This window comes from Arachis ipaensis, chromosome B3 (genome assembly GCF_059453495.1).
Source record: "Arachis ipaensis isolate K30076 ecotype BB chromosome B3, ASM5945349v1, whole genome shotgun sequence".
NCBI lineage: Eukaryota > Viridiplantae > Streptophyta > Magnoliopsida > Fabales > Fabaceae > Arachis > Arachis ipaensis.
The window spans coordinates 79,014,135-79,039,668 of record NC_142438.1 but is presented as its reverse complement, the minus strand read 5'-3'; the positions used below and the strand labels follow the sequence as shown (position 1 = coordinate 79,039,668).

Sequence of the window (25,534 nt, the reverse complement as noted above, 5' to 3'; positions counted from 1 at the left end):
TGGGGGTAGGTTAGGTTTCGGCCAAAGGGTGGGTTTTAGGTGGGAAATTTGATTTTGAAGTGGGTGGGGATAAGTGGCAGTTATAATGGTTTGGGGAAATGGTATGGATGTGATTGGGTTAGGGTTTATAGGAAAGTGTGTGTGGGAAAGTATGAAAGTAGGTGGAAATAAGTGGGGTAGGTGAAAGATGCTGTGGGACCCACAGGTCTTGAGAGGCTAGGGAATTCAGATTCCCTGTTTCTCTACACTGGCGTTTGAACGCCCAAGGGCTGCTCCCTGGCTGGCGTTCAATGCCAGTAATGCTGCCCATGAAGGGCTGATGAGTCCATATTTGATGATATATTTTGACTCAATTTGGATGGATTCTAGCACATAAACTCACACTTAAGCACCAAAATAGCAGACTTTTGTGTTTTGTCCCCAATTTGATCCTAAATGTGAAAACATGCAATTTTGTGCTTAAAATGAAAAATTTAATTCCACTTTTATTCCATTTGATGCCATCACATGTTCATTGAGTGATTTCAAGCCTTAGAGGCAAGGATGGATTGCCAAAAGTGGAAGAAAGCATGTACAAGGGAGAAAACATGAAGAAAACAAGGAAAAGCACAAACAGCGAAGTGTGCGTGCGCACAAGCACCTGTGCGTACGCACAAGACAACTTTCAGCCAAGTGTGCGTACGCACAGACATGTGCATACGCACAGGACCCTACATGTGATTTCATTAAAGAAACATGTGCTTCGCGATTTCTGAGGCCTCTTGGCCCATTTTGGAAGGCTGGAAGGCTGAAATGAAGTGCTATATCAAGGGGGATTGAACCCATATGAAGGCATTAGAGTAGAAGGCCACATTTTTATATTTTAGCACAGTTAAGTAGGAGTAGGAGTAGTGTAGAGTAGAGAGCTCTACTAGGGTTTATGTAGTTTTCATGTAGCATTTTATAGCAAGCTTTAATCTTGGATGTTGGTCAACTCTTTTGTAAGTACTCTCAATTTCATCTTTAATCATAGAACTTTTACTTTGATTTCCTTTGGTTCAAGTTACCTTGTTCATATTTGCAATTTTGAGTGTCTTGAAGTTTTGATTGATGAATTTAGTGTTTTATGCTTTTTTTATGCTTGATTACTTGTTTATATTTGGTTTTGTGAATAGTTGGTTATAGTTTTCTATTCTTCTTTGTAATTTTCCATGCTTTACTTCTATGCACACAAGGTATTTGTGAAAATGCCAACTTTAGATTTTGAGTATATTTTCCCACTTTGGGTTGAGGTTTGAATTCCTAGGATACTAGAGTCATAATGTCCGACATTTAGTGATAGTTCTTGTGTCGTTAGTTGACTCTTGTTTCCATTGATGCTAGCTTTTTTATCAACTAGTTTGGTAAGTTAGCTAGGACATATAGATTAAGGTCAATTATGCTTGCTTGACTTACTCCTCGATGTTTGGGGTTGACTCATGATAATTACCATAGTTGTGGTTATGGCAATAACAGGATTCCTTGGATTCTCTTATTCCCAAGTTAAGTCTCTTCATGCATTTATAGCATTTTTACTAGTTTGATCCTATCTTCCTTTTTATTCGCTTTAATTCCGATTTTGATTATCTCTTTGTCTAGTTGTTGCTTAGTTCTTTTAATCTTTCGTTCTTTGATTTCAAAACTCCATATTTTCACAACTGAAAGCGTAACACTTTCAATTGCATTCATAGGAAGAATGACCCGATGTTGAATTACTCTGGATCTCGGTTTATAATTCATTTAAATTTAAACATTTGATTTGGGAATTAATTGTTGGTCTAGACTATACTTTCAACAATGAAATTTTATTTTGTGAAAATCTAGATCGACAATAAATACCTCTTGTCAAATTTAGCGCCGTTGCCGGGGAACGCAATTGAGTGCTATCTTTAGGTTATAAAAATGTTGATAGTGTAAATATCTTACTTTTTGGTTGTTTGGTCATTTTTGTTAATATCTAGGTGTTTATTTTTCTTGTTTGTTGATTCCTTTTTACTTTTATTTTTTACTTTCTCTATGATCTATAATCTTTGTTGCTTGGAGTTTGGTTGTGAGTATTTTGTAGGGTATGATGAGTTCGAATTGGGATTGCATCATGGAATGGGAGAAGCGATGGAGGGAGGAGCAATCTTCATCATACTACAACGAGCCACACCCTCCCCTATGTGAATACTAAATCCAAAGATATGAAAGATACCCCCTACATGACCCTCTAACCACCAAACCTTCAAGTACCACACCCTCCACCTCCATGGAATCAAGATACTTATATACCTTACCACCAACCTTATGAACCACCACATCTTTATACACCACCTCAATACCCTCACCCACATAATACACCTTCCAACTTTACAACCTTTCTCCCAACCCTTGAACCTTCTCTTCCATCAAATTATGAAGTTCCCGAACCCTTGCCCCAAGAACAACAAGACCTTCAAGCATTCTTCCAAGAGCAAGAAGGGTTCCGAAAGAAGCAAGGGGAGTTGATTGCTACCATAGCCGAAGCGGTGAACCGCTTGGCCTCACTACACGCAACCACTTAAGACATCCCCCTTGAAGAAGGTGGAGGATCAACTAAGGAGTATAGTAAGGAGGAAAACATGGAGTCTCAAATTGAAGAAGTGGAATTGAAGCTTGAGTCACAAGTAGAGGAAGGGAGAACTAGTGAACCGGAAAAGGTAAATGGGGAATTATGGGAGTTTTATCAAGAAGTGGATTGCATCATCAATAATTTTTTGTCCACCTTGGTCAACCCCATCAATGATCTAGAAGAACCCTTTTCTCTTGAGTTTGAGAGAGAAAGGGAAGAGCTAGAAAAGAGTGGTGAGGAAGAGGTAGTCACCCAAGAAGTGGAGGCATACATGCAAGAGTTTACAAGAGTGACTCCAACCCAAGGACAATTTGAATGGGTAACAATTTTCTCCATGAGCTTCATAGGCCCACATCAATTTGCTCTCTTGAAAACGGATTATCAACTTAAGTTTCTTCTTGGAGTGTTACATGGTGAAAGAATGGGTATTGGTTCCCAAAGGAGTTCAAGGCATAAATGGTGCAAGGTCCAATTAGGAGGATTCTAAGATCTCATTGGGTGCTTCAAAGGTTCTTGGAGAGATTGTTCATCCAAGAGCACAAGTGAAAGTCAACAAGAGGATGATAGAGAAACTAAAGTGTGGGATCCAGGCATACATCTTTACGACCAACAATTTTGGATCCCCATTTCTTGCTTGAGGTTGCTTGAGAGCTTAATGTACTTCATTTGGGATCCCGGAGGATTTTCAAAGAGCAAGCATGGTTGGCAACTCAAGGATGGATGGAAGCACAAACCTCCTTGATGTGAGCTCCAACCAAAAGTCCAACTTGAGGACTTAAAACCAAAGTGCTAGGTGGGAGACATCCCACCATGGTAATATCCTTTCAACCCTTCTTCCTTTTTGTTTTGTTTATTGAATTTTGTCTCTTTGATTAGCATAGTTTGATTGCATCCTAGGTTTAAATTAGTTGCATTTTATGTTTGATCATGTATTTTTGAAGAATGATATGTTTTAGGCTTGAAAAATCTTTGATTGATATCATGATAGGTGCCTTAGAGGCTTTAAAAATGTTGCAGAAACAGAGTTCTATGCATGCGCACAGCATCGTGCGTACGCACACTTCCCCTGTTTTTTACTCTCTATGCGTGCGCACAGACGTGTGCGTACGCACACCTATTTGCACGCGTCCTATTCGTAACGCTTGCACCCTCTATGCACGTGCATCCTACTACATTTTCACTCTGTGCGAGAGCATGCAATTAGGTGCGTATGCACACATGGCCATTATGTGTTCCTTAAAAAAAAGAGAGAGAGTGTTCTGTGCGTACGCACAGCCCTGTGCACACGCACACATCTTGAGACCCTGTCTGCCAGCACCGCTAGCACGTCCTGTGCATATGAACACCCCCAAATTTTGCTGGTGTACGTATGCACACTTCCTTGTGCGTACGCACGGGTCACATTCTGGGCGCTAATGAGAAAGAGTGCCCTGTTACGCCAGCCCCTTTCATACTCTTTCTTCCTTTCTTCTTTCCTTCTTTCTTCTTCACAACCACCGCCACCGCAACCACCACCGCCACCACATTTCTCTCTCCCCACATTTCTTCTCTTTTCTTCTTATTCTTCTTCTTCTCCTTTTTCTTTCTTCTTCTTTCTTCTATCTTCTTTCTTCTTTCTTTTCTATTCTTCATCTTTTCAGTTTTCTTGATTTAATCTTCTTTGCTATGTTTAGTTGCTTCCTTAATTTATGTTTTCTTTATTCAAATTTGGTAATTTAGCTTAAGTTTTGCTTAATTTTTTGTTTGTTGCATTACAAGTGTTCAATTGTTTATCTATAGGTTGTTCATGCTTGAATTTTTTGGCTTGAAATTGTTGAATTTGTGCACTACTCTCCATGTGTATGACATAATGCCTGAATGAACTTTCTGGTTAATTCATATGTTGTCATGACTATATAGGTTAGACTATATCCTTGTTTGGCATTCTAATCAAGAAATGTGCACTTTTGAATGATTATGATGTTATTTTGGATTGAAATTTCAATAATGTACTTGTTTAATGCTTTGAGTTGCTAGCACCAAATTGATATGAAAAGTGACATGTGACTTCTTTTTTATGGAAGTTTTAACAAGTACATATTGAATTTAGTGAATTGAATGGAATTGTTTGTTCATCATGATTTTTAAGTCAATATAATCACATAACAAGGTATTTGTTCCTTTTTAATGCTTTGTATTTTTTTTAGTTGACTTGACTTGATTCTTATCAAGACTTGTCACTTTTTGTAACAAACACCTTATACATGTGATTATTTGATTATTCTTAAGGATGAATAAATAGTTTTTTTCCTCATTGCATTGGTTATTGTTGTTGTGCTATTTTATCTCAATTTTTCTCTTTCACTTGCATAACTTCAATATCCAATAATTCCTACATTCAATTCACTCTTGTTGTAGTTGCCTAAGTTTGCATGTGCTTAAATGTTGCTCATCCATTACTTGTATCTTAGGCCATTTAATTGAGGAACCCATGCTTACTTTTTGATCGTGTGGATGCCATTTTAACCGGTCATTGTGTGTTCCAACCACGTGCACACTTGGAATATACACATGGCTCATCTTTTCATCATACCACGCAATTATGCAAACTTTTTCAATTAGATGCTTATTTTCTTACTCCTTTACCCTTTTGTGCCACTTGCCCTATCATTCTTAATTATACTTTATTCATTCTTTTTGAGGATGAGACATAAAGGCGAGGAGCCGATAGAGGAGGAGGACACCATGGACGAAGATGCCGAGCATGCATTGAACTTGGCAATTTTCACACAACCCAAGTCCCCGCATCTGCCAACTGAAGGTGGAAGAACTTAGAAAAATTCTCCCCGGATCGTGTTCGTGCACGGAGGACCATGCAACGCTTAAGTGTGGGGGAGAATTCGTCATTTCGGGGCATAAACTTACTTTTCCGAACACTTTGCACTTTATTTTTATTTTTGTTTTCTTTTACTATGTTATTGTAGATATTTGTAGTGTTTTTAACTATTCCATTGCATTTTCTTCTAGCGTATACTAGCTATTGCATGTTGTATTTTTGCATCTTTTTCTTAGTATATATTTTATAGATAGAAGTTGTGATTGGATGAAGTGAATATCATAGTGCCTAGTTCAATTTTGTCCTAATTGCTCATGTCAATTTTTGCAATATTGAAAATTAGGAATAGAACTAGGAAAATTTTGAAAAATTGCATCCTTCACAACATCATACATACGTATAGGAAATAACTTTGGTGAAAAACAACAAAGATTTCCAAGAATTTTGTCTCAAGGGAATTCTATTGAATTGATTAGAAAATTGTTTTTAAAACTTGCTTGAATGATTTCTTAATGGAACATAGAAGAGGAAAGAACAAATACCTTGTGAGTCTTTGAGCTTTAATGAGTGGTTACACATTATAACCACTATTTTGTTCATTGTGTGATATATCTCTTCTATAATTGCGATCTTGGTTTTGCTTGATTTTTTTATTTTCGATGATGGATGTTTGAATGCATTGAGCATGATTGTGACCATCTTTGAATTAAACTCACTCACCCATATGGACTTACCCTTGCATCTACCATTGTTAACCCCTTTTTGAGCTTTTTAATCCCCTTTGTTCTAATTGTTAGCACATCACAACCTTAAGTGAAAAATCATGAATAACCTTGAATTGCTTCTTTGATTAGCTTAGGTTGAGGAGTGTGTGTCATTTAAGTGTGGGGGGAAATTTTGGGAAGCATTGGTAGAGAAAAATTAGGTTTTGGGTACTTATTGAAAAATTTGGAAAAATGGGTGCACATTCATGTATCAATTTACTTTAACCATATGCATTTTGTAATAGAAAAAAAGAAATAGAAAAGAAAAAAATGAAATAAAAGAAAAAGAAAATATAGTAATAAGATGGGATAAAGGTTGTCCCAAAGAAAAGAAAAAAATTAATAAGGAATGCATATGTGTTTTGAATAGAAACTAAGGAATGAGTGTGTGTGAAAAGAAGTAATGGGTGGTTAGAATGCATTTTTTGTGATTTGGTTGATATAGGTTGAGTGAGATAATTGAGGTAATCAAAGATCCAATTCTTTAGTCGATTTAGCCATATCTATCCCACCTTAACCCTAACCCCCTTACAACCCTAATAAGTCCTCATGATAATTGCATTCATGCATCACTTGTTTGTTGATTGTTAGATGAAAAGTAAATCCTTGAAAGCATGATTAGGAAGAGATTTGAGTGATTAAACCCTAGACACTGAGTGATTAGAGTGTATACACATCTAGTAAGGGTTCAATTACTCAATTCTATGTCTCCACCTCTCTTATCATGTATTCTTGCAAGTTGATTCATTTTGATGAGTTAAATCAATTCTTTAGATTTTGTTGCATTTAATTAATTCTTTGCTTAGCATTATTTGTCTATATTCTTGCTTGGGAATTTGATTGTTTATTTTCACCAATTCAATAGAATACTATAAATAGATATATATACATAGATAGTATTGATGAGGGAAAATCGATCCCACAGAAACTAACCGGCAAGTGAATCGGGTCGCATCAAGTAGTAATAACTCACAGGAGTGAGGTCGATCCCACAAGGACTGATGGATTAAGCAACTTTAGTTAGGTGATGGATAGTTAAGCTAATAGTTGATGATTTGAGTGGAAATTGATTGACATAATGTAAATTGCTAAGAATCTAAACTGCCGAATGTAAATTAACTGAAACTTAAATGGCAAGAAACTTAAATTGCTGAATCTTAAAGTGCAAGAAATTTAAAAGAGCTGAAACTTAAATTACAAGAAATATAAATAACTTAATCTTAGAGTGCAAGAAATTAGAATTACAGAATCTAAATTGCGAGAAAACTTAAATTGCATGAATTATAAAGGAAATTGGGTGCAGGAATTCAAACAACAAGACAATTCAAATAAAAAAGGAAATCAGAGAAGTTTAAAATGAAGAAAATCAGAGAAAGTGATTCATCAGGGATCAGAGATATTATAATCCTTCATGAATCAATTGAGTCTCAACTGCTTTCTCAATCATAGGAGTAGATCTATGACGGATTGAAATTGATTGGATCCCAATTCCTTGGCAATCCAATCTCTCTAATCACAATCAATCTTGCTAATTCCTTGATCTAATTGTCATGAGAAGAGTTAGAGCAAATTCTCTTATCCATAAGCCACACAAATTCGCAAAACCTCAATTCCTCCCGAATGGTGTTAGTCATGAGAATTGTGAAGGATAGAGCTTCAATTCTAATGCATATGATTCCCCTTCCGAGGATCACACAAGCATTCAATTGAATTCAACCCCCTTACGGAGTGAAGAATTCAAAATCATAACAGAAGATATCCAATAGCTACAAAAATGAATTGAGAAGAAGAAGAATTTCATTGATTCATTGGAATTATAATAGAGCTCCTCTCCCTAATGAATTTGGGGTTTACTTCCTCATTGCTCAAGTAAAACCAGAAACAGAAAGTTACAGAGAGAAAAGGCAGAAGGAAAATCCAAAAAAAGGAAAATGCAAAAGATCAAATCTGTAACTAACTACACATCTCCCAATTCCCTACTGACTAGCTCTCTTCTAAATCAAATTTGCTTCTATTTATACACTTTCCAAATTGGTCTTCAAGTCCTTGGATTGGGCCTTGTTGAAGCAAGCAAGAGTGGGTCTCAGTGATGTTAAAGTGGGACAATTGACAATTCACTGCAAAGGTGCTAAATTCTATCACTGCTGGTGTCCATGTTGGCCTCAACGTTTGGAAGGAAACGTTGAGTCAAACGTTGGCTTTGAGAGATGATTTCCAAAAGAGTAAGCATTGGTGCCAATGTTTGACTCAACATTGGTGCACCAACGTTTTTCCACCCACGCGTGCGCGACGTCTACGCGTACACATCAAAACAGAGTCTTGCATGTATGCGTCGCTCACGCGTTGGCGTGTCTGGCCAAAATATGCATCCACGCATACGCGTAATCCGCGCGTATGCGTCGACTGAAATTTTTCAAATCCAATTTTGGGTTGCTCCTCGCGGACGTTGGAGGCAACATTTGAGGCAACGTTGGGCCTCCAACGTTCGTTCTGTCACGCGCACGCGTGACCGATGCGTACGCGTCGATGGTAAATTTTGCCATCCTACGCGTGTGTGCAACTCATGCGTGTGCATGCTTTACATATTCACACGTACGTGTCATCGACGCGTACGCGTCATCGAGGCGTACGCGTCGCCCAAAATTTCTCTGGACCAGCCTTTGAAAACCATCGAAGACGTTGGAGGTAACGTTGGACCTCTTACATTCCCTCCAACGCCAGCACTAGCAGGCTTGCAAAATTTTCCAACTCCACGTTTGAGGCAACATTGGTTGATGCCAGGGCATTTTAGCCAGTTTCACTGACCTTTTCTTTACTGTTTTTAAGGTTGTTTCATGCATTTTCTTAGAAAATAAGCTAGTTTTGGGTAGATATTCACTTACATCTTGATTCAAGCATACATTGTGCACTTTACATGATTTCATGAGAATTTTGCATGAATTATATGACAAATTAGAGGATGCATGCCTCATGATTTGGATTAGAACTTTGATGCACTTTATTGCTTGATTTCAGGACAAAGGAAGCAAGGAAGAACCACATTAGCAGCCACGTTAGTCTAACTAACGTGACCACTAATGTGGAATGGGAGCTAGCTTGCAACGTTAATGAGAAAAGTAATCTCCAATAACGCCCTCGAAGCCATCATAACACACGTTAAGAGTCACGTTAACTAAGTTAACGTGAACTCTAACGTGGAAGAAAGAAAATGGAGCCAACGTTAGTGACACTTACCTTTGTCACTAACGTTGGACCAAGCTCATAAGTGGCCACGTTAAGAGCCACGTTAACTTAGTTAACATGGACTCTAACGTTAAGAAGCAAAAGAGAAGCCAATGTTAGTGACATTCACATTTGTCACTAACGTTGGCCAAGCCTCCATAAGCCACGTTAACACCCACGTTAACTTAGTTAACGTGGAGAGAGCAATTGATAGCCAACGTTAGTGACACTTACCTTTGTCACTAACGTTGGGTTGAACCACCAAGAGCCACCATGAGCAACGTTAACTCCCACGTTAACTTAGTTAACGTGGAAGCTAACGTGGATAAAGAGATGATGAGCCAACGTTAGTGACACTCACCTTTGTCAATAACATTGGAGATGGCTAGCATGACTACGTTAGAAGCCACGTTAACTTAGTTAATGTGGACTCTAACGTGGGAAATAGGGGCACATTGGAACGTTAGTGACAAAGGTAAGTGTCACTGACGTTCTCGAAGGATTGGCATTACTACGTTAGAAGCCACGTTGACCTAGTTAACGTGGACGCTAATGTAGGGACAAGGGAGGACTCTCCACGTTATTGGGAAAGGTAAGTCCCAATAACGTGTGCGAAGGACCAAGAGGCAAAGTTAGTGGTCACGTTAGTGCCACTAACGTTGAAGTCAACGTGATCATATTTAGGTTAGGAACGTTAGTGAAAAAGGTGATTGTCACTAACGTACTCGAACCCACACTTTCACTTAACGTTGACACCACTAACGTCCTGAGTCAAAGTCCCTGCCTACTTCACCTTTTCTCTCTGCAAGCAAAGCTAAGCCCAATGAAAAGGATAACTGCTTCAAACTCAAGATTCAGAGGCCCATACCCAAGACTTGAAGAGCCAACTAGAAGTTCGAAAGAGTAGTATATATAGGAGTAGCTTTGAATTAGTTAGGGAGAATGTGTTGGTAAAGGTTGGGAAATACTTTCTTCCCAGAGACTTCGTCATATTGGACATGGAAGAGAGTCACACTCACCGAATCATATTGGGAAGACCATTCCTAGCTGCAGCCAGAGCACTCATAGATGTGGAGCGAGGGGAGCTAATCTTGAGGATCCATGATGAACAGCTCACCTTCACTGTTTTCAAACACTCAAAAGAAACAGATCAAGAGAACAAGGAACCAAGGAAGGATCACAGTGAGATACTGAAGGAAGAAACAGGCACTGAAGCACAACCAACACATCTAGGAACTCCCTTGATTGATGAACAAGGCAAACAGCAACTGCCACAGCTCAAAGAAAATCAGCAGGAACCTAAACCACCAGAATAATGTGAGACCAGTAACCACATTTCCTTAGAAGAGGAGGTCACAAAGAGTAAGACAACATCACAAGGAACAAAGAAGAAGGTACCAAGGAGGTGGAGGAATAAGAAGATCCCTACCGAGGACTTCTCTCCAGGGGATAAAGTGATCTCAGCTTACTTCCCAGATATCCCCCCTAATCTCCCCACTGTACCATCTCAGTTACCTAAGGTCTTCACTATCAACAGAGTTCTCTCCTTGGAACATGTAGAGATCATTGATACAACCAATGGATATAGGTCCACAGCAAGAGGGGAGGACTTGAAGCATTATCAACCTCCCTGATGAAGGAGAAACGTCAAGCTAGTGACGCTAAAGAAGCGCTTCATGGGAGGCAACCCATGTTTTATATGCTTTTAGAAAATAGTGAATAAGTCAATATTCATGAATTCTAACCCAAACTTGACAAACACTTGGTAAAATCCTTATTATGCAATATATAGTGAAGAATAAGTGGTGTTCAAAGCATGCCAAGAAAGCATGAATGCAATTCAGAGCATGCTAGTCTTGGAGCCTTGAACAAAACTTTTTCATCACAGTGCTACAAACTAAGTTTGGTGTCACCCAAGGTGCCACCAATGTGCATATAAATATACACAGTTAGTTAGTTAGTTGGTGTTCATGAATAAACAATCTAGTTCTTTTTCTTTATTATTCTAGCCATAAAGTTTAATTTTTCAATGATATTAATTTTTAGTATTTTTTTTTATAGGAAAAGGTAAAAGAGCATTGAAGGGGATTGATTGGACAATTAAATGAGGAAGGTTCGGATAACACAAAAGGAGAATATTTCACACGTGTCTCAAGAGGGAATGCATTGGGAATGGTTGCCATGCAACATTGGAAGAAGAACAAACTTGGAAACTGAACCAACCCCATCATAAAGTTGGTAATCCTTGTGCTTATTCCATACAAAACCCCATCCGTTCATCATACACCAACCCCATCAATCCACACCTTTCATCTCCTCCTCACTTCCCTATATAAGTGAATCCTACTCCGTACTTCCCCTTCACACCCAAAGTGCTATTTCTCACACTTCACACCTTTGGCATCCGAATTCCTTCATCACACCTTGTCCTAACCAACCAAATTCCTTATCTATCCATACCTTCCACTCTCTTCACACAGCAACTCAAATTCATGGCAGCATCAAGCTCCAAGAGGAAAAAGAGGAAGGAACCAATGGAGAGCATCCCTTTTGATGAGAAGAGATTCAAAACTGCGTTCCATGAGCTCGAATTTGAACGGATAAAGCTCAAAAAGATACTGCCTGAGTTAACATTCCAAATTGACGAGGATGAATTCCCACAGATTCGAGAGAAAATTGAACAAAGAGGGTGGCAAAGGCTCACGAACCCAAAAGGGAAGATCAATGCAAACCTCATCAAAGAGTTCTATGCAAACGTAGTTAGAGAAGATAAAACCAAAGCCCCAACCTTCAAAAGCTATGTAAGAGGAAAAGAGGTGGACTTCAGCCCAAATGCTATAACAAGAGCCCTTCAGCTGAAATCACCACATTTTGATGAGCTTAGTTATCATGCAAGGATAAGTAAGAGCCCTGACAATGATGAACTCGAAGAAATAGTAACTGACATATGTGTCATAGGAGCTGACTAGGAAAGGTATGCAGATAAGAGACCCCGGTTCATCAAGAGGGGAGACCTTAGCCCAGAAGCCAAGGGATGGTTTGAACTGGTGAGGAGGTCTATCCTCCCAGCTGCAAATAATTTAGAGGTCAATATTAATCAGGCGACTATGGTACATTGCCTAGTACAGGGTGGAGAAATCAATGTGCATGAACTCATAGCTGAGGGCATTCAAGAGTCAGCTGAGAAGGTTGATTCGGGTGCCAGGCTTTGGTACCCCAGCACCATTCTCAGATTGTGCACAAAAGCCAAGGTAGTTTTCGAGGATAGCAATCCAGACTGGGTGAACCCTGGGAGGCTAGTTACACTCCAGCGTCAGATCTGTACTACGCCCGCCCAACAACAAAGAAGACCTCAAATAGGAAAGCGAAAACCAAAAGAAGGAGCCCATCAAGAAGAGTCTCATCAGGAAGAATATCAACAAGAAGAACAGCATGACCCAACCAACTTGAATCTGAATCATCTTCTAAGAGCCATTAAAGACTTGGGGATGAGACATATGGAAGGACAAGAGTAAATACTAAACCTTCAGTCCAACTGGATGAGCCAACAAGAAGAGTGGTAGAAACAACAAATGGAGCAGCAACAGGAACACTACTCCCAGCTCACTCAAGCCATCAACCAAGTGAATGAAAGGCAAGAGCGTCAAAATAAGTGCTTGCAAGAACTCAACCAGCGGCAGCTAGCTTAGATGAAAGCATTCAACGAGTTCAGTGTACTTAATGAAGGACGGCAACTACATAGGGAGGAGTTCAACGTAAGCACTCAAGCCAAGTTGAACTACATGTCTAGTCATATGCATCATCTACACTATGCCATCCCTACATATGATGAAGTCCAAAAAGATTTTGTAGAACAAGAAGAAAGGAAGGTGAAACAGCAGAAGGAAACATTAAAGAAGAAGATGGAAGATGCTGGCTTCTGGAAAAAGTTGATTGGAAAAGGCAAAGGAGGTGGGAGCTCAAGCGCAACAAGTAAACACAAAGAGGACGAGCAAGAGGGAGAGCATGGGCAACCTCATGAGTAAAAGGTGGTGGAGTTCCCTCTTTGATCCATTTTTTTCTATGATTTAAATAAGGAAGATCTTGTATGAAATAGAACATGCTTCCTTATTAGTTTGAACCTTTTTCAATTCTGTCTTTTAAACTTTTTGTTGATTAGGGCTGTGTTTTCTAGTCTGAATGTTATTACTGCATCATTTCCTTACTTAATTGTATGCTTGTCTTTTTGAATCAAATGAAAAGAGAATGAGTGTTTTATAAAAGACCAGAGTAGAGTTCATACTATGGAGTAAGTCCCTGAGTTTGTGGTGTGGTCATAAGTTAGCTAAGTTGGTTCAACCACAAGGTGGGAAGACAACTATCTGTCATGAATCATATGCTTGAACACACCCCATGAGACTAGCTAAATAACAAGATCCTAATAAGAAAAAGGGAAAAAACAATCAAAGTTGAAGAATAAAATAAAAATAGCAAGAAAAGAGGCTAGGCACCAAGGGTTTGAGTCTTGAGGGATGTGTCTGTGGTGTTCCTGTACCAAGGATCTGCTTGGATTACTAAGCTCTCAGGGGTGCTTTATCACCTGGTAACTTGGGTTAACTAACCCGGGATTATCAGCTGAAAGTCCACTATCAAGAGTAATCTTTGCTACAGAACATTTAGTAACCCAAAGAGGTGCTGGACACCAAGACCTCAAGGAAAGTAAATAAACAAACCATGTGCCTGTGGTGTGTATGTATGGGGGAGAGACTTCAGGAAGTAAGTCCTTAGGGGTGCTTCAACACCTAGCACCTTGAACCAACTGGTTCGAGAGTGTTGGCTGAAAGCTTATTCTAAAGAGTTGCCCCCTTAATGAGCACTTAGCCTAAGAACACAAATAAGCCCTGAAATGACAACAAAAGGATCAATGAATAAAAGTTTCATGGAATGCAATCAAGTGAGTATTCTAGAACATGATAAAGGCCTGAAGGGCAGTGAAGGAATGAACCTAAGTTGCTATGCATGAAACCACCATAAAACCAGGGACATGACTTCCATAAGAATGACTCATTTTCTCTTGGCATTCCATTCATCATTCTCTTGTTCCAGTACTTGCTTAGGAACAAGCAAGCTTTAAGTTTGGTGTTGTGATGCCAGGGCATTTTGGCCAGTTTCACTGACCTTTTCTTTACTATTTTTAAGGTAGTTTCATGCATTTTCTTAGAAAATAAGCTAGTTTTGGGTAGATATTCACTTACATCTTGATTCAAGCATACATTGTGCACTTTACATGATTTCACGAGAATTTTGCATGAATTATATGACAAATTAGAGGATGCATGTCTCATGATTTGGATTAGAACTTTGATGCACTTTATTGCTTGATTTCAGGACAAAAGAAGCAAGGAAGAACCACGTTAGTAGCCACGTTAGTCTAACTAACGCGACCACTAACGTGGAATGGGAGCTAGCTTGCAACGTTAATGAGAAAAGTAATCGCCAATAACGCCCTCAAAGCCATCATAACCCACGTTAAGAGTCACGTTAACTAAGTTAACGTGAACTCTAACGTGGAAGAAAGAAAATGGAGCCAACGTTAGTGACACTTACCTTTGTCACTAACGTTGGACCAAGCTCATAAGTGGCCACGTTAAGAGCCACGTTAACTTAGTTAACGTGGACTCTAACGTTAAGAAGCAAAAGAGAAGCCAACGTTAGTGACATTTCCCTTTGCCACTAACGTTGGCCAAGCCTCCATAAGCCACGTTAACTCCAACGTTAACTTAGTTAACGTGGAAGCTAACGTGGAGAGAGCAATTGATAGCCAACGTTAGTAACACTTACCTTTGTCACTAACGTTGGGGTGAACCACCAAGAGCCACCATGAGCAACGTTAACTCACACGTTAACTTAGTTAACGTGGAAGCTAACGTGGATAAAGAGATGATGAGCCAACGTTAGTGACACTCACCTTTGTCAATAACATTGGAGATGGCTAGCATGACTACGTTAGAAGCCACGTTAACTTAGTTAATGTGGACTCTAACGTGGGAAATAGGGGCACATTGGAACGTTAGTGACAAAGGTAAGTGTCACTAACGTTCTCGAAGGATTGGCATTACTACGTTAGAAGCCACGTTGACCTAGTTAACGTGGACGTTAGTGAAAAAGGTGATTGTCACTAACGTTCTCGAACCTACACTTTCACTTAATGTTGACACCACTAACTGATGACAAGTCATCCTAGCCTATTTTAACTAGTCTTTTTCTTTTGTTTTCATTAGAATTATGCACTTTCTTGAGCTACAAGCAAGCTATTTGAGTAGATTTTCATGTTTCCCTTGATTGAACCAACCATATATGAATTCATGCCATTTCATGAGGTTTTATGCTATATTTGTTGCATATTATGAAAGAATGAAGATCTCATGATTTTGAGCATAGCTTTGATGAGTTTGGTTGATTAATGATAGGTGAAGAAAGCTTGGAGAAAGGTTGAAGCAAAGAGGAATGGCTAGAAGTGAAGAGAGGACAATGGAATAAGTGAAATTGAACCAGGAAGCATGAAGTTAGCCCCAACGTTAGCCCCCTAACTTGGAGGCTAACGTTCGAACTTGAATTTTCCTCCCTGGCCATCCCACGTTTGCGCCAACGTTAGCCCCCTAATTTGGAGGCTAACGTTGGCACATGAATTCCTCCCTGGCTATCCAACGTTTGCACCAACGTTAGCCCCCTAACTTGGAGGCTAACGTTGGCACATGAATTACAAAGGGAGAAGGGCCAACGTTTGCGCCAACGTTAGCCCCCTAACTTGGAGGCTAACGTTGGCGCCACTAGCACACAAGGTATTGCCAACGTTAGGGTCAAAGTTAGACCCCTAACGTTGGCACCAACGTCCAAACCAGAAAAATGTGCCAACTGATATGAAAAGTTGGAGCCAAAGTTAGACCCCTAACTTTGGCTCAAACTTATGGTCCAACTTTTGCTAACCTCAAAACCGGTTCAATTGGTTCACTTCGGTTCTTCTCCAAACTTCAAGAGCAATCAACCAAGGCCTCTTTCAACCCAATTCCACCAAGAGCAAAGGCCCAACTCAAGGCTTGAAGATCATTGGAAGAAAGTGTATAAATAGGATAGAATTCAAGTTATTCGGAGAGCTTTCTTTTTAGAATTTTCATAATAGTTTTCGGAGAGCTTTTGAACTTGAGTGAACTTTAATTTCTTGCTTTCATTGCTTTCAATTTCATTTTACATTTGTCTTGGATCTTGGATTGGAGAATTGAAGAAATTCTGTTTCAATCTCAATCTTGGATCTCTCTGTTTCTTTACTGTTAATTGAATTTCATTTCCGGTTCATTGTTCTTCATCTCTTTTCTTTGCAATTTACAATTTCCTTGCAATTTTTCTTGTTGGATCTAGGAAGGCATTGAGATCTAGACTTGGTTTTCTAGTCTCTGGGTCCTGAGATCTAAATTTCCCATTTCACTTCTCTGTTTACTACTTTCTATGTTCCTTTACTTTTCTGCTTCATATCCGGTTCAATCCCAATTCCCTTTCTCTCTTCTGTTTGATGCAATTTAATTTTTCCTTGTTTAAATTCTGCAAATCCACATCCCAATCCCCTTTACATTTCAAACAATTTACATTCCTTGCACTTTAAGATTCCGCAATTTACATTTCTTGCACTCTAAGTTTCTGCCATTTAGTTTCTTGTTCTTTAAGTTTCAGTCATTTATTTCTTGTTCTCTTTACTTCAATGCAATCTAATTCTGCAAGTCACAAAACCATCAACTAAATCTTGATTCGCTTGACTAAATTGATGCCAAGGCATCTTAGGCTAGTTTCACTAGCATTTTTCTGTTAGTTTTAGTGGTTTTATGCATTTTCTTGAGCTTAAAGTAACCAAGAATGGTTAAATGAATAACAAAGCAATGAACCATCCAAACAGTATGATTTTGATGCAAATTCCATGAGTTTTTAGTTATATTACTTGAATGCTATGAATGGAAGATTTCTCATGAAATTTTGCAAGACTTTTATGCAATTGTTTGGATGATTTCAGGGAAGAAGAGGCTAGGCAAGGAAGCAACAAAACCAATAAAGGAAGCTTGAATATCACATGTGGAGTTTAAGTTCCAGTTTAAGCTTAAACTGGAGCTTAAACGCCAGAATCATGAAGGCTAAGAAATGCTGGAACTGAAGTTTAACCTCCAGTTTAACCTTAAACTGGAGGTTAAACGCCAGAATGAAAGTCTCACCAAAGAAGCATTTCCACGTTTAACCTCCAGTTTAACCTTAAACTGGAGGTTAAACGCCAGAAGTGGGAAATTCACCATGGGAGCAATTCCACGTTTAAGCTCCAGTTTAACCTCAAACTGGAGCTTAAACGTGTTCGACACAAACTCTCACCAAAGAAGCATTTTCACGTTTAACCTCCAGTTTAACCTTAAACTGGAGGTTAAACGCCAGAAGGAAGAAAGGCACCAGGAGCATTCCACGTTTAAGCTCCAGTTTAACCTTAAACTGGAGCTTAAACGTGTTCGACCAAGTTTTCTCCTCCAGGGTTGCTCTTTCCCCTCTTCCACGTTTAAGCTCCAGTTTAACCTTAAACTGGAGCTTAAACGTGTTCGACCTCCAGGGCTGCCTTTCCTATCTCCACGTTTAAGCTTCAGTTTAACCTTAAACTGAAGCTTAAACGTGTTCGACTAAGTGACCCTACAGGGCTGCCTTCTTCCATTTCCACGTTTAAGCTTCAGTTTAACCTAAAACTGAAGCTTAAACGTGCTTCCACAAAAGGCATCACTGGAAGTGTCTGGCGTTTAAGCTGCAGTTTAAGCTTAAACTGCAACTTAAACGCCACTCTTGGAAAAGGTTTCTGGGCCAAAAATATTGCGGTTTAAGTTAGTATTTGAGCACAAACATTAACTTAAACTTACTCTGGTATGAAACCCAATTGAATATCATGGTTTATGGGATTGGGCCTGAAGGATTGATGAGTCTGAAATTTCAATTTGTTGAGTCATGTGTCATTATTTGATTATCACTAAGTTGGCTCAATGAATGTTACAGAATTTGGATCAGCAGCCTCATCAAGATTATGGATCATAAACCCAAGGCAAAAGGAAAGCAGGGAGAGGCCTCAAAGCCCAAGAAACACAACAGAAGCTCAATATAGAAAGTGTATAAATAGGATAGAATTTAAGTTAGGAAGGGACTTTATCTTCATTTTGGCTAGTTTTAATATCTTTGTAATTGAATTCAGAGCTATGATTCACTAAACCCCCTTTCATTGGGTTAGGGAGCTCTATTGTAATTCAATGAATCAATAATAGTTTATCTTCTTCTTCAATCTTTTCTCTTGAATTTTGTTAGAAAGCTTCTCGATCTAATTCCATTGGGTAGTTGTCTTGGGAAAGAAACTACCCATAATTGGAATCCTTCGGAACCTTGGGAAAGGAATGGAGGATTCATGCTAGAGAAGCTTTCTCACAGTGAATTGGATTGGGGTTTGGATGGATATTGTGACATGTAATCCTACCAAATTGTGGTTCATAAAACTGTGTGGTATAATCAGTGATCGAGCATCATCTCTTCTTATGAACATTTAAACCAAGGGATTGGGAATTTGTTTGTTTTTAGAGAGAATTGGTGAGCCAAGGGATTGGGATCCAATCATATAAGATTGCCAAGCAAAATTAAATGAACGCATTGGTTGAGGAAGAGATAAACATGTTTTGATTCGGAGATCTCAATATCTCCTATAACCCAATGAATTCCCCATTTCTGATTTCCACTTTCTCTTTACATTCTGCAATTAAATTCATGCAATCACCCCCATTCCCTTTTAATTTCAGCAATTTAGCTTCTGCTCTTTACTTCATGCAATTTAAGATTCTGCCATTTCAATTTCTTGTCATTTACGTTTCCCGCCAATTTTACATTCCGCAATTCTCATCTAAATTTTGATTCCGCTCAACTAGAACACACTTCTAATCCGAATTGCTCACTCAACCAATCCTTGTGGGATTCGACCTCACTCTATTGTGAGTTTTTACTTGACGATAACCGGTGCACTTGCCGGAAGGAATTTTGCCGATCGTGCAATTTCCTAAATCGTGGCATAAGAAGTTTATGCGCATCAAGTTTATGGCGCTGTTGCTGGGGATTGGTTTTCGATTGACAATTCTCAAATTGGAAGTTAACTAGATTGAGCATTTTTCTTGCTTTGTTAATTCTGTTCAAGTTACTTGTTGAATTTTAATTTCTGCACTCTGTTACATGCTTTCTTTCTTTATGCCTTTAAATTCAAGCAACTAACTCACTGACTCACTAACTGTTTGAATTAATTCCTCAACTGCTCTGACCATACTCTTCCATTAACCAAGAGTATTTCACTTGTTTGGTGCCTGTGCTGTGTTCTTGTATGACAGGTAGGAGTGGAGAGACATCAACTCCTCCATATACCGAACCAGAGAGGACCCTTCATAGACTTAGAAGGGAAGCAAGAGGGAAGAGAGTACTGGGAGAAGAAGAATCTGAAGGAGAATCTGAGGACAATTTTGAGGAAGCTCTAGATCTCAACATGGATAGAGAAGTTCACAACCATGAGAGAGCTGATGGAAACAATGCCATTCCTGAGAGGAGGGTTCTTAGTTCATACATAAACCCAACCTCTGGGAATTGTGGTAGCAGCATTCAGAAACCACCCATTCAGGCCAACAATTTTGAGCTCAAACCACAGCTAATATCACTTGTGGAGAATCATTGTTCATTTGGTGGGAGTGCTAATGAAGATCCAAACCAACACCTCACAAAATTCCTGAGAATTTGCAACACTGTGAAGTCCAATAGAGTCCAGGAAGATGCCTATAAACTGCTTTTGTTCCCATTTTCACTTAGGGACAAGGCAGCTAAGTGGCTGGAATCATTCCCAAGGGGGAGCCTAACAACATGGGACGAGGTGGAAAGTAAGTTTCTGGCACGTTTCTACCCCCCACAAAAGGTCAATAGGCTTCGATCTGAGGTTCAGACTTTTAGACAACAAGATGGTGAAACTCTCTACGAGGCATGGGAGAGATTCAAGGATTTGACAAGAAAATGCCCACCAGACATGTTCCATGACTGGGTGCAATTGCACATTTTCTATGATGGACTTTCTTATGAATCAAGGAAGGCTGTGGACCATTCATCAGGAGGTTAATTGAACAGGAAAAAGACTGTGGAAGAAGCCATTGAAGTGATTGAAACAGTGGCTGAGAATGAGTACTACTATGCATCAGAGAGACACAACACTAAGGGAGTCATGGAGCTGAACCATGTTGATACAATTCTAGCCCAAAACAAGGTGTTTGCCAAGCAACTAGCAGAGCTCACCAGGAAATTAGAAACAAAGCAAGTGGCTGCAATACACACACAAGAGCAAGAGGAAGAAAGCACTGAAGGAGGTGATTGGGAAGAGGCCAATTATGTAGGAAATCAACAAAGGCAATCATATGATCCACATTCCAACACTTACAATCCAGGATGGAAAAACCACCCAAACTTTGGGTGGGGGAACCAACAAACCCAACCACAAAACCACAAACCTTACAACCATAACCAACATAACAATTCCACATACCAAAACTCCAACCAAAGATCATACCAAGCCACACAAAACACTTACTCCCAACCATCATATCAAGGCCAAAATAATCGACCTACCCAACCTAATCCGAACCAACAATTTCAAGATCAATTAAACAGGATAGAAGGAATGCTTGCAACCATGGGTCAAGACATAACCGAATTGAAAGCTTTTAAGGAAGAAGTAATTTCCAACTTGCAAAACCAAGGAACTGCCATCGAGAAGTTAGAAAATCAAATTGGGTATTTGTATAAGCAAATCCCTGGGCCAAGTGTTTCTCATGCTGCCAAGGCTATTGCAAGGGAAGAATGTAAAGCCATAACCCTCAGAAGTGGAAAAAAGCTGAAGGAGATCTCAAGTGAACCCACAGAGGATGAAGCAAAGGAAAATGTGAGAGACAAGGAACAGGGACAATCCTTTACACCGTCTGCAACAAGAGAAAAAGAAAAAGAGGTCCTGAAGCCGTATAAACCCAAAGCACCATATCCTCAACGTTTGATGAAAGGTGAAAAGGATGGCCAATTCTCCAGATTTTTGGAGATTTTCAAGAAGCTTCAAATCAACATCCCGTTTGCTGAGGCAATAGAGCAAATGCCACTCTATGCAAAATTCTTAAAGGAATTAATGACCAAAAAGAGAAGCTGGAGAAATGAGGAAACTGTGTTGTTGACTGAAGAATGCAGTGCCATCATTCAACACAAATTGCCTCAGAAACTGAAGGATCCAGGCAGTTTTCAAATCCCCTGCATCATAGGAGAAGTCATGGTGGAGAAGGCCTTGTGTGACTTAGGGGCCAGTATCAATTTGATGTCTCTAACAATGATGAGAAGAATGGAGATTGAGGAAGCCAGACCAACAAGAATGGCCCTCCAATTGGCAGACCGAACCTTTAAATTCCCTCATGGGATAGTTGAGGATTTGTTGGTAAAAGTGGGAGATTTCATATTCCCTGCCGATTTTGTGGTATTAGATATGGAGGAAGAAGCCGAAGCTTCAATAATTCTGGGAAGACCCTTCCTGGCTACTGCAGGAGCCATCATAGATGTCCAAAAGGGTGAGCTCACTCTTAGACTACATGATGAGCAATTGGTGTTTAACGTATTCAAGGCAATGAGCTATCCATCAGAATCACTAAAGGAATGCATGAGGGTGGATGTAGTGGACATTGCAGTACAAGAAACCTTTGAGGAAACAACAAAGGAAGTGGCAGAGGAGAAGTTCACCAAGGATATTGAAGATAGTGACATCAAGGCTGCTGAAACAACCATGCCAAGCATGCCAGATAGAGTGAAAGAAGAGAAGGAAGCACCAAAACCTGAGCTCAAAGCAGTGCCCCCTAATCTCAAGTATGCATACTTGGGTAGTAATGAGAGCTATCCTGTTATCATTAGCTCTGCCCTGAGCCAAGAACAGGAAGAAAAATTGATCAATGTGCTACAAACTCATCAGGACGCCATTGGATGGACCCTAGCTGATTTAAAGGGGATAAGTTCATCCATATGCATGCATAAAATCTTGTTAGAAGAGGATGCTAGACCCTACATTCAAGCTCAGAGAAGATTGAATCCCGTCATGAAAGAAGTGGTACAAAAAGAGGTCATGAAGTTATGGCAGGCAGGGGTAATCTACCCCATTTCTGATAGCCCATGGGTTAGTCCCATCCATGTAGTGCCCAAGAAAGGTGGCATAACTGTGGTGCCAAATGAGAGGAACGAACTCATACCCACAAGAACTGTCACTGGGTGGAGGATGTGCATAGACTACAGGAAGCTCAATGAAGCCACCAGAAAAGATCATTTCCCACTCCCATTCATGGATCAAATGCTTGAAAGGCTTGCAGGACATACTTACTATTGCTTTCTGGATGGATACTCAGGCTATAATCAGATAGTAGTTGATCCTAGAGATCAAGAGAAAACATCATTTGTTTGTCCATATGGAGTTTTTGCTTATAGACGCATGCCCTTTGGATTGTGCAATGCACCTGCCACTTTCCAAAGATGCATGCTGTCCATCTTTTCAGACATGATTGAAAAATTTATTGAGGTTTTCATGGATGATTTTTCTGTGTTTGGAGATTCTTTTCCTAGCTGCCTACACCACCTTGCCTTGGTGCTTAAGAGATGCCAAGAGACCAACCTAGTATTAAACTGGGAAAAGTGTCATTTCATGGTCACAGAAGGAATAGTCCTTGGCCACAAAATCTCGAATAGAGGCATTGAGGTGGACAGAGCTAAGGTGGAACTCATTGAAAAATTACCCCCACCAAGTAATGTCAAGGCAATTAGGAGTTTTTTGGGACACGCTGGCTTTTACAGAAGGTTTATTAGAGACTTTTCTAAAATAGCCAAACCTTTGAGTAACTTGCTTGTCTCTGATACACCCTTTGTATTTGATAAAAATTGCATGCGAGCCTATGAACTTTTAAAGCAAAAACTTTCCTCTGCACCTATCATTGCCCCACCTGATTGGAACTTACCTTTTGAACTGATGTGTGATGCATCAAACCTTGCTGTTGGGGCAGTGTTAGGACAAAGGAAAGACAATTTGGTACATGTGATTTATTATGCCAGTAAGGTCTTGAATGATAACCAAAGGAATTACACAACCACTGAAAAAGAACTCTTGGCAATAGTCTTTGCATTTGACAAATTTAGATCCTATCTCATTGGATCTAAAGTCATTGTCTTCACTGATCATTCAGCTTTAAAATACTTACTTCCTAAACAAGAATCCAAACCAAGACTTATTAGATGGGTTCTTTTGTTGCAGGAATTTGACATTGAAATCAAAGACAAGAAGGGTGTAGAGAACAAGGTGGCAGACCATTTATCAAGGATACAATGTGAAGAAGGAAGCGCACAAAGCACACATATAAATGAGTGCTTTCCTGATGAACAACTCATGGTAATTCACAAAGCACCCTGGTTTGCAGACATAGCGAACTTCAAGGCCACTGGGAGTTTGCCGTTGGAATTTAATAAGCATCAAAGGAAGAAATTGGTAAATGATGCCAAATACTTCATCTGGGACGAACCATACTTGTTCAAAAAATGTTCGGATGGCATACTCAGAAGATGCATATCAGAGGAAGAAGGAAGGGAAGTCTTATGGGACTGCCATGGCTCCACCTATGGAGGACATTTTGCAGGAGAAAGAACAGCAGCTAAGGTGTTGCAGTGTGGTTTTTATTGGCCCACTATCTTCAAAGATGCAAAGGAACTAGTGAAGCACTGCCATGAATGCCAGAAAGCGGGGAACCTGCCAAGAAGAAATGAAATGCCACAACAATTCATTCTGGAACTTGAATTGTTTGATGTATGGGGGATAGATTGCATGGGACCCTTTCCCACCTCATACTCAAATAATTACATCCTTGTGGCAGTAGACTATGTCTCCAAATGGGTTGAAGCAATAGCATCTCCAACCAATGATAATAAGGTAGTCATGAACTTCCTCAGAAAACACATTTTTTGCCGTTTTGGGGTTCCAAGAACAATCATCAGTGATGGAGGAAGCCACTTTTGCAACAAACCATTAGAGGCATTGCTTCTAAAATATGGAGTCAAACATAAGGTAGCCACACCATACCATCCACAGACGAGTGGGCAAGCCGAAATATCTAATAGGGAACTCAAAAGAATCCTGGAAAAGACTGCGGGAACTTCAAGGAAGGACTGGTCGATTAAGCTAGATGATGCTCTTTGGGCATATAGGACAGCTTTCAAAACACCAATTGGAATGTCTCCTTACCAACTAGTATATGGAAAAGCTTGCCATTTGCCACTGGAGTTGGAGCACAAGGCATTCTGGGCCTTGAAACTCTTGAACTTGGACAGCAAAGCTGCTGGAGAAAGAAGGATGTTGCAAATTCAAGAGTTGGAAGAATTCAGAGCTGAAGCTTATGAGAATGCCAAAATTTACAAAGAAAGAGCAAAGAAGAAGCATGACAGCAACATAGCCCCAAGGAAATTTGAGGAGGGACAAAAAGTATTGCTCTACAATTCTAGGCTGAAGCTATTTCCAGGGAAGCTAAAATCAAGGTGGTCTGGACCATTCCTGGTCACCAAAGTCTCCTAATATGGACAAATAGAAATCATGGAAGAAAAGTCACAACGAACCTTCACGGTGAATGGTCAAAGACTCAAACATTACTTGGGAGATGTGGAGGAGAAGGACAAGGTTAAATATCACCTCAACTGAGGCAGCTGACCGTCAAGCTAATGACGTTAAAGAAGCGCTTGTTGGGAGGCAACCCAACCTGAGGTAATACTCCCTTGCTGTTTCTTTTATTTGTTTCAATAAAAAGGTGAAGTAGTTTCTGTGCATTGCAAAGAATTAAGTTTGGTGTTTCACACCAAACAATGAATTCGTGGATCAATAATTCAAAGGGGAATGTGTGACTCTAAGTTTGGTGTTCCACCATTAAGCTCAACTGAACACAACAACCTTTGAATTATATGAAAGGAACAACCATTCTAAGCAATCACAGAAATGCTTAAAATCCTTAGCAGCAACTT

The 25,534-nt window shown here is 39.6% G+C and overlaps 1 non-coding gene and 1 pseudogene across 1 annotated transcript; one reads left to right on the top strand and one right to left on the bottom strand.

The window, feature by feature from the left end:
• Nucleotides 1–25,534, top strand: part of LOC148571251 (peptide methionine sulfoxide reductase B5-like) — a 50,892-nt pseudogene that overhangs the window by 5,757 nt on the left and 19,601 nt on the right.
• Nucleotides 20,397–20,500, bottom strand: LOC148571253 (small nucleolar RNA R71). The gene has a single exon (XR_015907900.1). It is a non-coding gene; the product is annotated as a small nucleolar RNA R71 (small nucleolar RNA).